This window comes from Lepidochelys olivacea, assembly GCF_965140295.1.
Source record: "Lepidochelys olivacea isolate rLepOli2 genome assembly, chromosome: 3".
NCBI classification, from domain to species: Eukaryota; Metazoa; Chordata; order Testudines; family Cheloniidae; genus Lepidochelys; species Lepidochelys olivacea.
In genome coordinates this window covers 157,776,465-157,789,679 of record NC_140413.1, presented here as the reverse complement: position 1 = coordinate 157,789,679, position 13,215 = coordinate 157,776,465, and the positions used below count along the sequence as shown (strand labels likewise).

Genomic DNA, 13,215 nt, shown 5'->3' with positions numbered 1-13,215 from the left:
AATATTCCACACTGTTTTCATGAGAACATGTTGTTTTCTCTGCTTTTTTCCAGTTGTGCTAGGTGCTAGGTGATGAAAAGAGTTTGAAGATGAAACAGAATACTGCTTCTGTGGAATTAGAATACATCAGCCAAAGCCTCTAATAGTTTTTGTTTGAAAAGAAGAGATACGAGAGAGCTTTTCTGATGTTTATACTGCTGCTTGGAAGCTATAAACTTGTCATTGCAATTCTGAAAATAGAGTGGACCTTTCTTAATATTCAGGGTGTTAAACTCCTCCATTATCAAAGATGGCCATTTAGTAGGATCTTGTTTGATGCTAACAGCAACATTATCCTCTTTATCACTACTATTCTTTCCACCTATGTGGACATGTGGTAGGAAAAGTGGGTCATCTCTTTCATCATCGCTTTTTTTGTCCTGGATTTCAGGAAAGTTTGCCTTTCCTTCTGTCCTCTCTTAAGGAAACAAGTTCGTATCTATATCTTCACCTTGATTATCGTTTTCTGAGAAAGACGGTCCTACATCTTTGGAAGATGATTCTGAAGCAGTAAAAGCAGAGAAATAGTTAATAAGTTTGGGTAACTTGCTTACAATTTTTCTTTCTTTCTAACTTATCTTTCTTTTTCTCTACTCCGATTAGAAATGTGTTGCTGAGACATCTTGCTGGAGCACGGTTAAAACTAAAGAAGTACAGTGCAGTGCTGTCATTAGCAGCTGGCAACTGGAGATTAGCACTACCAACAACCGAATGTCTGAAAAAAATATTTAATTTAAACTGTGAAATGTAAGAAACTGGGACAAAATCAATGTCAGTGGGAGTGTAGTGAGGTGGTGTGGCTTCCCGCTGCCCGAGAGAGGGACGAGCCCATCAGGGTGCTGGAGTGGGCGGAACTAGGGAGCTCTGAGCCCGCCCCGAGCCCGCCCCTCAGAGGGTGAGGTGGCAACCCGGAAGTATAAAAGCTCACTCTCAGAGCTCACTGGGGGCCCAGCCATGAGGGAGGCCAAACTCCTCCAGCCCTCCCAACTCCTCCCACAGCCCAAGGTGCACCCCAGGACTGGCCCGACCTGCCCTGCGGCCGCTAACCGGAGGAGTTGCTGGACCTGCCGCTTGCCCGCTACCCTGAGGAACCCATGGTGCTGGACGCGCTGGAGGACACCGCCTGGACCCAGGTTCCCTAAGAGGGGGAATCAGGAAGTAGCCTGGGGGCAGCCGACTGTAGTGTGGCTGAGGCACTGCCAGAGCCTAGGACAGTGTGTTGCGGCCAGGAGGCCTACTGACACAGCAGCAGGTCTTCTGCTGCTGCTAGGGCCCCGGGCTGGGACGCAGTGGAGTGGGAGGGCCCTCCTCCTCTTCCACGTCCTTTAGAGGCTTGGGCCTGCTATCATTGAACTGTTTGCTCAGCCCCTGCCGGAGGGCCTGAGCACCTGACTTATTGTTGCCCCCCCCCGACCTAGGGCCCGGGCTTACGGTGCTTGTTTCAGTTGCTGCAAAGACCGCCAAGGGAGACTCCCGCAGCTGGACTAATTTCCCTAAACATTATCGGTGTGCAGTGAGCCTGTGTGGCTCCCCGCCGCCCCGGAGAGGGTTGAGCTCTGGCTAGCTGCTTTACACTTGGTGGAGAATGTGGGTACGATCCCTTGGCCCCTGTGAGAAGGGATCTGAGGGGGAGAGCCGCCCCGAGAGAGCCATGGAGATGGATCGACTAATTAAGCTCCTGACGGAGACCCAGGAGCGACAGCAGGGCACCGCCCAGCTCCAGCAGCAGCAGTAGCAGCATACAGCTCAGCTCCAGCTGCAGCTCATTCAGCAGCTGGGAGCCCAGCTGCAGCAGTTAGACGCCCCACGGAGCCGCAGCCGGGAGACGTGGCCGGGTCATCGCGCACCACCACGCCGGTCTGGCTAACCAAGATGGGACCTGACGATGACCCCGAGGATTTCTTGGTGATGTTTGAATGGGTGGCGCTGGTTGGTGGGTGGGCCCCTGACCAATGGGCCACTTTTTTGGCCCTATACTTGACCGGGACTGCCCAAACGGCATACCGGGGGCTGGCTACAGAGGTGGCAAGGGATTATAACCAGGTAAAAGCAGCGATCCTGGACGCCTTGGATGTCAGCCCAGACACCTTTCAGCAGCGGTTCCAAAGTCAGACCTACCCCACAGGCATCCGACCCCAGCTGGTGGCCCAAGCCCTGAAGGAAACGTGCAAGTGGTGGCTACAGCCGGAGAGGACGATGGCAGAGGAGGTCACAGAACAAGTCACTGTAGAACAGTTCGTGCACCTCCTCCTGGCCCGAGGACGGGCCTGGGTGCTCTGCCACTGGCCAGAGATGTTAGTAGCCACCGTCACGCTGATAGAAGACTTCTTCATGGCTGAAACGCTGGTGGGGCTTGCCATCCGAGCCCAATCCCCCGGGCCAGGGTGCCCTAATGCTGAAAGGAAAGGGAGCACCCCGACTGAGTGGTGGAACCTCCTCCGCGGGCAAGAAGCTCGCCCAGGGCCTCAGGCTAGACGCCCCGAACTCCCCCCTCAACAAGGGTCTGCAACCACCATGCTGAATGTCCCGGGGACCAGTCAGAGTGCACCCAGGAGACCGCTGGGAGCCCCCACCCGAGGCAGTCGCCCTGAACACAGGCCCTGCTTTCTATGTGGGAAATATGGACATTTGCAGTGGGACTGCACAGAAATGGACTGCAGCTTTGGTCATGTCTGTGCAGGCGAAACCAGGGCCCGGCTACCACAGGCTCCCAAGATCACAGTTCCGGTAGTTGTTGGGGACCATTCCACCCAGGCCCTGATTGACTCCGGCTGCGGGCAGACACTGATTCGCCAGGCTTTGGGACCCCGGGCTGATCCCCACTTGGGAACAATTTGTCTGCAGTGCATCCACAGCGATGTGCGGCCCCCATTGATGTGGATCGCATTGATAGTGACAGGGGTCACCTGATGAATCATTGTCAGCCTGGCCCCTCGACTTGCATACCCGGTGATCCTGGGGCGGGATTGGCCCCCCTTCGAGGAGATCCTCCGCTCGACCCTGGCGCTGGAAGGAGAGTGTCCCGAGGCCCTACCGGAGGAGGATGAGGATGGGACCCCAGAACCCAAGGGAGGGACTGAGGAAACAGACGGCCCCCCTGCCAGGGCCCTCTGTCGAGCCCCAACGCCATACTGATTTTTGCCGGGACCAAAAAGCTGACCCCATCCTGAGCCGGGCCTATGAACAGCTAGCGGTGGTTGATGGGACCCTGGTCAAACCCCAGTGCGCAATCCAGTGGCCCCACTTCGAGTTATGCTGGGACCGTCTTTACCGGATCGACCGTGACCCCCGCACAAAGAAACCACAAACGCAGTTGCTAGTACTGCGGTGTCACCAATGGGCCGTGATGAAGCTCGTGCACGACATCCCCGCTGCTGGGCACTTAGGCCATGAAAAGACCTCTGCCCGGATTTTAACATGGTTCTTCCGGCCCGGTGTTCACCAGGAGGTGAGGAACTATTGTAGCTCCTGCCCAGAGTACCAGTTAGCCGCTCCCCCGCGAGTACCCAGGGCCCCTCTAGTTCCCATGCCCATAGTGGAGACGCCATTCGAGCGAGTGGCCATGGACCTGGTGGGCCCTGCTCCTGAAAAGTGCTTCAGGGTTCCAGTATGTCTTGGTCATTGTTGACTATGCCACCCGGTTCCCGGAGGCCGTGCCATTGCAGAGCACCACTGCCCAGACCATCGCTGGTGAACTGGTGAAGGTCTTTGCTCGAGTGGACCAAGGCACCAATTACACCTCCTGGCTGTTGCAGCAGGTATGCGAGCTCCTGGTGTGAAACAATTATGCACCTCCGTCTATCAGCTGCAGACGGATGGGCTGGTGGAACGGTTCAATCAGACCCTAAAGGAGATGTTGCGGAAGTTCCCCCCAGAGGAGCTATGCCGGTGGGACCAGCTGCACCCTCCATTGCTGCTAGCCATCCAAGAGGTACCCCTAGTCGTTGATAAAGTTCTCCCCATTTGAGCTGCTATATGGATGCCGTCCATGGGGCCTGTTGGACCTCACGCGGGAAACATGGGAGCTGTCCTCTTCTCCACCCCAGGGCCTCCAGTAGTATGTCCTCCAGCTGCAGGAGTATCTCGCTCAGGCTGGAGCCCTAGCTCGCGAGAACTTTAAGGCCGCACAGGAGACACAGGAACAAACTTATAACCAGGAAGTGCAGGTGCGTGCCTTTGAACCAGGGGATCGGGTCCTACTCCTCCTGCTATCGAGCGAGTCGAAGTTGCTGGCCTGTTGGCAGGGACCCTATGAGGTGGCTCGGAAGGTCGAGCCCGTCACCTACGAGATCCACCAGCCCGACCGGTGCAAGAAGACCCAATGGTATCACATGAATTTGTTGAAACCATGGCGAGAGAGGGAGGGTCTGCTGATTAACCCCTACCCGCCAGAGCCAGAGTTGGGTCCCCACGCACCCCTGACCGAGGACCCCGCCAGCCCCCAGCTTGGTGACACCCTCATGGAGGAACAGTGCAAGCAGGCCCAATGTCTCCTACAGGCATTCTGGAGAACCTTTACGGCCCTACCTGGTTATATGACCCTGGTCCATCACTCCATCCAGACTGAGCCGGGGAAGGTAATCCGGGAGACGACCAGGCCGCTGCCATACCAAATGTGACAGGAGGTGGAGGAAGAAGTACAGGCCATGCTAGCCGCAGAGCAAGTGGCGTAGTCCGGTGGTCTTGGTGTCCAAGCCCGACGGCACCTGGCGCTTTTGTATAGACTTCCGGTGGGTGAACACCATTTCACGGTTCGATGCCTACCCTATGCCCCGTGTAGATGAACTGCTGTGCCACCTAGGGGAGGCCCAGTTCATTACCACCCTCGACTTCAGTAAAGGGTACTGGCAGATCCTGCTTGATTACACCTCTAAGGTGAAGACGGCATTTGCAACCCCATTGGGACTCTACCAGTTTACCCGGATGCCTTTCAGCCTCCATTGGGCCCTGTTGACCTTCCAGTGATTAATGGATCACCTGTTGTGACCCCATCAAGCCTATGCGGCGACTTATTTGGATGATGTCATGATATACAGCTGCCACTGGGAGGACCACCTGGAATGCATAGCGGCAGTCCTGAGATCCCTGCGACAGGCGGGACTAACAGCCAACCCAAAAAAGTGTTGCATCGGGTGGCAGGAGGCCATGTACCTTGGGTACACCATAGGGGGAGGCTGAGTGAAACCCCTCTTGGCGAAAGTTCAAGCCCTGGCAGCCTGTCAGCCATGCACTACAAAACGCCAAGTACGACAATTCCTGGGGCTTGCTGGCTACTATCGGCAGTTTATACCATGGTTTGCTTCCATCGCAGCCCCCTTAATAGGACTTTTGACAAAGGACAGTCCCCGGTGGGTGCAATGGTCCCAAGACTGTAAAGACGCCTTCCGGACACTCCAGACACGTCTTTGCTAGGAGCCAGTCCTGTACACTCCGGACTTTGACTGGGGGTTCATCCTCCACATGGATGCCTCGGAGGTGGGGCTCGGGGCCATCCTGTCCCAGGATGTTGATGGAAACGACCACCCGGTCCTATACTTAGCCGAAAATTATTCCCCTGCAAGAAGAACTACGCCGTAATCGAGAAGGAAGCACTCGCAGTGACGTGGGCCTGTGACGCCCTATGGTACTACCTCCTCAGGGCACCATTTACACTAGTCACGGACCATGCCCCCCTCCAATTACTGCAGTGGCATCTGACCTTACAGTCTTACGCTTTCACCATCCGGAATCGGGCTGGCAAAGACGGTGCGAACGCAGACTTACTGTCCCACCTAGAAGGGATGGAAGTGCCTGACCCCAATGAGCAGGAGCCAGACTTGAGGGGTGTGTGTGTGTAGTGAGGCGGTGTGGCTCCCCGCTGCCCCGGAGAGGGACGAGCCCATCCGGGTGCCGGAGTGTGCAGAGCTAGGGAGCTCTAAGCCTGCCCCTCAGAGGGTCAGACGGCAACCCGGAAGTATAAAAGCTTGCACTCAGAGCTCACTGAGGGCCCAGCTGCTGTAGAGGCCAGACGCCTCCAGCCTGGCCCACGACTGGGAAGCCTCCGCGGCCCAAGGTGCACGCCAGGACTGGCCCGATCTGCCCTGTGGCCGCTATGCGGAGGATTTGCTGGAGCTGCCGCTTGCCTGTTACCCTGAGGAACCCATGGTGCTGGATTCCCCGGAGGACACCGCCTGGACCCAGGTACCCCAAGAGGGGGAATCAGGAAGTAGCCTGGGGGCAGCCGACCGTAGTCTGGCTGAGGCACTGCCAGAGCCTAGGACAGTGTATGGCGGCCAGGAGGCCCACTGACACAGCAGCAGGTCTTCTGCTGCTGCTAGGGCCCTGGCCTGGGATGCAGTGGAGTGGGAGGGCCTGCATCCCCCCTGCCACCCAACTTGTGGGTGGCAGTCTCCCCCTTTTCCACATCCTTTAGAGGCCTGGGCCTGCTAACACTAAACTGTTTGCTCAACCCCTGCCTGAGGGCCTGAGCTACTGACTTGGTTGCCCTGCCCTGATCCAGGGCCCAGGTTTACGGTGCTTGTTTCAGTTGCTGCAAGGGCTGCCAAGGGAGACTCCCACGGCAGGACTAATTTCCCCAAACATTATCTGTGTGTAGTGAGCCTGTGTGGCTCCCCGCCGCCCCAGAGAGGGTCAAGGCCTGGCTAGCCGCTTTACAGGGGGGCATAAATGATTATTTTTTGTTTTTTATTTTTTAGTATTAGCACTAATATGATCCAAATCTCCCTCGTGGATAATGTATATTTCAAGCATTGGAGTGCCTCAGAAAAGCAGAGTCCCAGGGCTGCAGTCCCCCTTTAAACCAGCAATAATGGACTGAGCACAGGACTGGAAGGACTCCTGAATGCTAATCCCAGCTCAGCCATGCCTGTGTGTGTGGCCTTGGACAAGTTACTGAGCACAGATCTAGAAGCCAATAACTCCTGAGTGATAATCCCAGTTTTCCTTACTATGCGCTTTCCTTCACTAGACTTCTCTTATTAAAATTTTCCACTGTTGCTAACAACAATGTTGCTCTGTAAACAAGACATCGGAAGCCACCAGCATTTGAACCACTATGTCATGCAGGCCTACTCTGAGCCAATGTAAATGATACAATGGTTAACATACCAGTTGCCTAGACTAATGCTCCCAGTGTTGTTAGCGCTGGTAGGGCTTCACTAGTGGTAACAATGGTGAGAAACTTTAAGAAAAAAGTCAGTGTTGTCTTGGTGGGACCCAGGATACCTTGAATTTGTTTAAACGTTTCTAGACCTGAAGGTAAATAAATCTTCAGGACCATGCATGGTAACAGCCTGGTTGTCCTCTCATAAGGACCTGATCCAAAGCCCACTGAAGTCAGTTGGAGCCTTTCTACTTAAATTCTATGGGCTGTGGGTCAAGTCTTTACACAAATTTAACCTCAGTATAAAGTTGATCTCAGTGGAGTTACTCCTGGTTTACACCCACGTATGTGAGAGGATAATTTGGCCCAACAGGATTAAAAATTTGTATATTATATACACTTAAAAAGTGTATATTAAATTAGATTAGTAAAGTGATATGGATATTGTAGGGAAAATATGCTGAAGAGCTGGTGGCATCTAGGCTGCAGCAGCCAATGGTGTCTGTCCATTATCAAAATGGCCCTCAATGACTGGCCAGTAAGGCTGCCCCCCAGCTGCTGATGAAGACTTCACTTTGATTATCTTGCATAGTCTCTTGCAACATACTTTGCCAGGCACTAACTACATAGCCACCAGGCAGCTTTTGCTAGTGCAGAATGAGGCTTCTGGCATCCTACTTTGGCGATGCATGTCCTACAAATTGCTAACAAATAAGTCCCTTGCCTCTGCATGTTGGATTCCCATGTATGTCAATGGGAATGACATGAAATGAGCAATGCTGAGAATAGTCCCAAAGGATACATCTGCCGAAGCAGTGTAAAGGGGCCTTAGTGTAAACGAGAATCAGGCTCCTCATCTAAATGCATGGAGCTTTGCAAGTGTGAGTTCCATGAATGCTAATGAAAATCACATGAATTAAGCGGCCATGCTCTGAGAAATTGAAAGCATCCCTAAGTAACTAAACCATTCTCAGCAGCTCAGAGTAACTAAAGGGGTCCTGGGCAAGAGATAAAATTTGCAGAATTGTTTCCAGTCACCTGATACTAAGCAGTGGCCTTTCTCTTTTACTGGATCTCCAAGAGAAGCTGTCAGCATACATCCATATTGATTTTTCTGCAGCACCCAATTATAACAGGAAGGTAACATTTATAAGTTAGACTCAAACCCCAGAAATGAAGTTCTGTAGATAAAAATGTCAGTGCCCACATCAGTGATCTTTAAAGAGTATTGAAACATGCTGGTGACTGGTTGTGGGATGCATCAGGTAATTCGCCAGTTTTGTGAGCAGCACTAGCCAGGCTAGGGTTTAAAGACTTTCTAGTTCAGGATTTCATTGGACAAGTCCTTCTTCTCTTCAGAAAAAGAAAACTGTTCCCCCTCCTCTGTGGGAAAACAATCAATCCTTTCTTCTCAGAATGGAAGCTAAACAACCACAAAGAGACAGGACACGATCATTTTCCCTTTTATGAGTGTGAGCCTGCTCTCATTGAAGTCATTGGCCAAACACCTACTGGTTTCAAAGGAAATAAGATTGGGCACTGTACCTGGGCTCTGTCTGTTCCCAAACTTTTCCTGCTCTTCTGGGAGATCTTTACCTCCATGCCTGGCAGTTGAGACAACATCTATGGCATGGAGCCGGTTTCCTTTCCTCACCCAAGATTAAGCACTAGGATATGAGGTCCTGAGTTTGGAGGAGTCCTCCACACTTAGGAAAACAAGACAGCAAAATGAATGCCTAGAACAACAGGTAGAAAGCATATAAATGCAGAACATAACACCAAAATAATTGGCACTGAAATGGGGACTGACAGTAAGAATGCAAAAACTTCCTGTCATGGTCCTTGGATTCCTGGGGATATATGCCAGCAGTAGAGGGTGAACTGTTGTAAAGAATGCTTTTACATTCAATATGCCTCAAGTCAGGACTTGATGCATCTTTGGGATTTTCTGCAAAAAAGAAACAGTCCCTCACCTATAGAACAGACTGACCCATCTGAGTAACACACCGGTCTATGCACTGCAGTGCTTGAAAAAACAGATTGAACAAATGGGTCCGTGTAAGGAAACACCTTTGTTTCCTTCTCCTGCAAACAGCTCCAAGCCTTCGCCATGCTATAGTTTATGCCTGGAATACCCTCCCTGCAGGGCCAGACTAACTCTCCTGTGGGCCTGGGGCTATTAGATTTTGTGGGGCCCCTGGGGGTTTGGAGTGTGGGAGTGGCCTCAAGGCTGGGACAGGGGATTGGGGTGCGGGAGGGGGTGCAGCTCCAGCTGGGGGTTGGGCTCTGGGGTGGGGCCAGGGATGGGACAGGGGGTTGGGGTGCAGCAGGAGGTTCAGGGTGCCGGCTCTGCTTGGGAGTTGGATGCAGGAGGGGGCTTAGGGCTGGGACAGGGGTTTGGGGTGCAGGTGGAGGTGTGGGGCCTGGGAGGGAGTTTGGGTGCAGGAAGGGGCTCTGGGCTGGGGTAGAGGGTTGGGGTGCAGGAGGGAGTGTGGAGTGCGGGATCCATCTGGGAGGCACTTACTTCGGGCGACTCCTGGTCGTCGGTGCAGTAGGGCTAAGGCAGGATCCCCAGAGTTGCCAAATCTGTGGAAACTAAGCAGAAATTGGGCTTGTTTTAGACTGAGTTGGCTCGTGCATTGTGTGTTGGCTAGCTTTTTGGCTTTCAGGGCTTTTACAGTAGCTTGTAGCTTCTTGTTTTTTGATTGGCTTCCGGCCCTGGCTCGCTGCTGGTCCCGGCCAATCAGAATGAAAGCTTGAATTGGGTGATTTTTGGCTCCAGTCCAGCTACAGCGTGTGTGTGCGTCTGCCTGCGTGCCTGACTGTGCATGGCAGCATGCTGAGCACGTGTGTGCGTCCCCTCCCCTGCCCCTGAACGCCCTTTGCCTAGGGGCCACAGGGGCATGCCAGCGAGCCGGCATTTGCAGCTCCAGCCCTGCATGGGCGGGGGGCAGGGAAGGAGGGAAGGGGGTGACGCTTTGGGACTTGCGGCAGGCCAGATGAAAAGAAGGAGTGGGTCCCATCTGGCCCATGGGCCTGCAGGGCCCCCCTTAGCCCAAGGCCCTGGGCTGCAGCCCCTAAAGCCCCTGCATTAATCCGTCCCTGCCTCCCTGATCCTAGACAACCACATGCTTTCCTTCAAATCCCTCCTCAAGACTCATCTTTCTGTCACCCTTCCATTGCTGTCACCCACCCCAGCAGTCCCTCTGGACATTTTGCAAACATTAATATATAGTTTGTTTTAAAGTAGCAAGGAACCAGACCCTTCAGGTTGCTGACTGCCTCTCACAAGGTGCTGAGTGCTCTCAGCAAAGGCAATAGGAATGAGAACCTTGCCGAAATGAGCCCCATGTCTTCACAGTGTGGAGACCTGCTGCATGGGTCTGAAGCATGCTGTGAAGGGGTTGCACCTTACCCCAGAGACCTGTTTGGCTACGGGCATCTCGTCTCTCCACTGCTCTGAGCCATGACTAGTTAGGGGGTTGACAGGCAACCTGAGTTCCTACCCCTGAGTTCCCCTGCCAGTGGTAATGCCACTCTAGATGAGGAACACAGCCCTTCCTAAATGGGGACAGGTAATTGGTTAGGGGCCACCACCTGGTCTGCTCTGGGTCAATCAACTGGCTCAGATAGCTTTGAAAAAGGACGGGCAGGGCTCTATGATGACTATACCGTGTTGGCTGCAGGGATACAGTAGGCCCAAACCCAGGCAGAGTTGACCACTGAGAGGCAGCCTGAGGAGCAGCCTAGGTGCGGGACCACACGTAAGCCTGAACCAGGTGTCATCCTTGCAGAGAGAAAGAGCTGTCCTTCATCTGGGCCCCAGGGACCAAGGCTGGAGGGATAGTTTGGACTGTGTATTGGCTTAGTTAGAGTTATGTTAGTCAAATGTCTTGAGATTACATGTATGCCATGGTGATATTACTGTGGTTAACTAAGTGTATGTGTGATTTCACTAATGGTTCCTTAATTATCCCTCTAATAATTGTTTAATACTCTTGCTGGCTGATACTGTTCTTGGACTATATCTGCGTGTTGTAATTATTTCACATAAAAAGGTATATTTGGTGAAAAATGGAGTTTTGGATCAACCCAAACTATTTGTGAATGTGGCTTGAATTTGGCTGAATTAAAAATGAAGGGAAACTTTCTGGAAAAAAACAAATTAGTTTTGACATTTCAAAACAAACTGTGCCAACACTTCATTTAGTTTTTGTTTTGAAATGTCTTTTTGAATTGACATTTTGTTTCAACGTTCTGTTTGGAAACTAGCTGTTTAGTTTCAAAATGTCATTGTTGAAACATTTCATTGAACCTGAACAAAACTTTTTAGGTTTTTTGTTTCATTGAGGGAAAAACTGAAAACATTTCGTTTTGGTTAAAAAATGAACCAATATTTTCCTCAAACTTTTTTTTGGTTCAGCCACTGAACTAAAAAGAAAACCAATTACTCTCTCAGCTTTATTCCTGGGTAAATTCTTGATACCCTCCCTTCTCCACAAAGCTGTAAAAGAGACCTCCAATCCAAAGCAAGTGGGTATGAATTAGGATAACATTTCATCCACACTAACAATAAGCGCCTCCCACGATCTTGCCCTGTTGCAACCCTCATCCTCTCAAACTTCCTCACCCACACTTTATTCACTGTCATACCTTGCTGTGTAAAATCCAATTCAGATAATAAATCCTGCTTTGTCTGTAAAGTATCCTGCTGAGTCCTGCTACGAGTGCCAGGAGGCAGAGCGGGAAGATGGTTGCCAAGAGAGGGAGAACAAGAGTGCTCCTGCTGGGGTTGACCCAAACAGTATCAACAAGGAACAGGACAAAGGTCAGTTGTCACATTCTCTCCCTGGGAGGCACCACCAGCCTCAGCGAAATCACAGATCTCCCACAAGTTAAACTTGTAATTTTTGGGGGGTTAAGTGTTGAGGAATTTATAGCTGAGGAGTGTGGTGTATTGAAAATTGTGTTAAAATTGTAAGCATGCAGTTTGATTTTACCAGCAGTCAATCTGCAAAAAGCCAGCTTAGAGCAAGGTGTGGTTAGTTGTGCCTTGCTGCCTTAGGGAGCAGCTTCTTTGTCTCTCTGTGTTTTGGTTCTTGTGTGTTAGGGTTCCTGACTTTACATTGCAACCTTCCAGCAAGAGTATTTTATGTTCTTAATCTAACTTCTCTGATTGTATGCCATGAACATAACACCTTCCCCTTCCCAGGCTAGCACAGCTAGTTAGAAGAGTAGCTCCACTCCTGACAAAGATCATGGCTGGCCTCTGCACAGGGATGCAGGCTGGGGGAAACGGATCGTACTTTTCCCCTGTAGCAGCCCGCAGACTCACCAGTGCAGCACTGGTCATCTGGGAATTAGCTTTTTTCCAACCTCGGAGAGCCCTCTGCTGGCTGTTGTCTCGCCTGCCACAGGCCCCCATGTCCCTCCTGAACCTCGGTGCCCTTTCCCTTGGAGTGCTGCTCTATCACAGTGCCCCCATGCTCTGGGTCTCCCCTCCCAGGGGAACCCCCAACCCTCTAAGCTCATCTTGCCTCAGTGGCTACTGCCAGTCATCATCTAGTGCCCTTTCCCTGGGGCAGACTGCAGTCTATCGTGGCCACTCATCATTGGCAAGGGGTTAAGACCTGCTGCCTTTGCCTGTCTCCCCTCTGCAGCCCCAGTACCTTTCGTAGGCCTTCAACAAGGCCTGCAGCCTGGGGGTTTACCAGGCTGGAGCTCCCCAGCTCCCTTTGGCTTTCCCCAGCATTGCTCCATTTCAGGTACCTTGCTCCCAGGCAGCTAGCCCTTCCCACTCCAGGCTGGAGTGAGACTACCCTCCAGCTCCTGGCCCCCCAGCCCTCTTAGCAGGGCCAGCTGGGCCCTGATTGAACTGGCCACACCTGTGGTCAGCTACTTCCTCAACTGCTCTCACTTCTTGTATCCCAGCCACAGTCCTCTCCGGGACTGCTTTTAACCCCTGTTCTGCTGGAGTGGGGCAGCCGCCTCACTACAGTGCCCTTCTGATGTGGCCATGCTGGGCCATCCATAATGTAGCCTAGAGGCTGTACTCAGTAAAGAAGACAGACAAG

General features: G+C 52.4%; 1 long non-coding RNA gene across 1 annotated transcript; it reads right to left on the bottom strand.

The window, feature by feature from the left end:
* Positions 1-216: 216 nt before the first annotated feature.
* LOC311519091 lies at positions 217-9,738 on the bottom strand. Its single transcript, XR_014711198.1, has 3 exons — positions 9,666-9,738; positions 8,687-8,847; positions 217-541 (listed from the first exon to the last, which is right to left on the bottom strand). It is a non-coding gene; the product is annotated as an uncharacterized lncRNA (long non-coding RNA).
* Between the last annotated feature and the right edge of the window lie 3,477 nt (positions 9,739-13,215).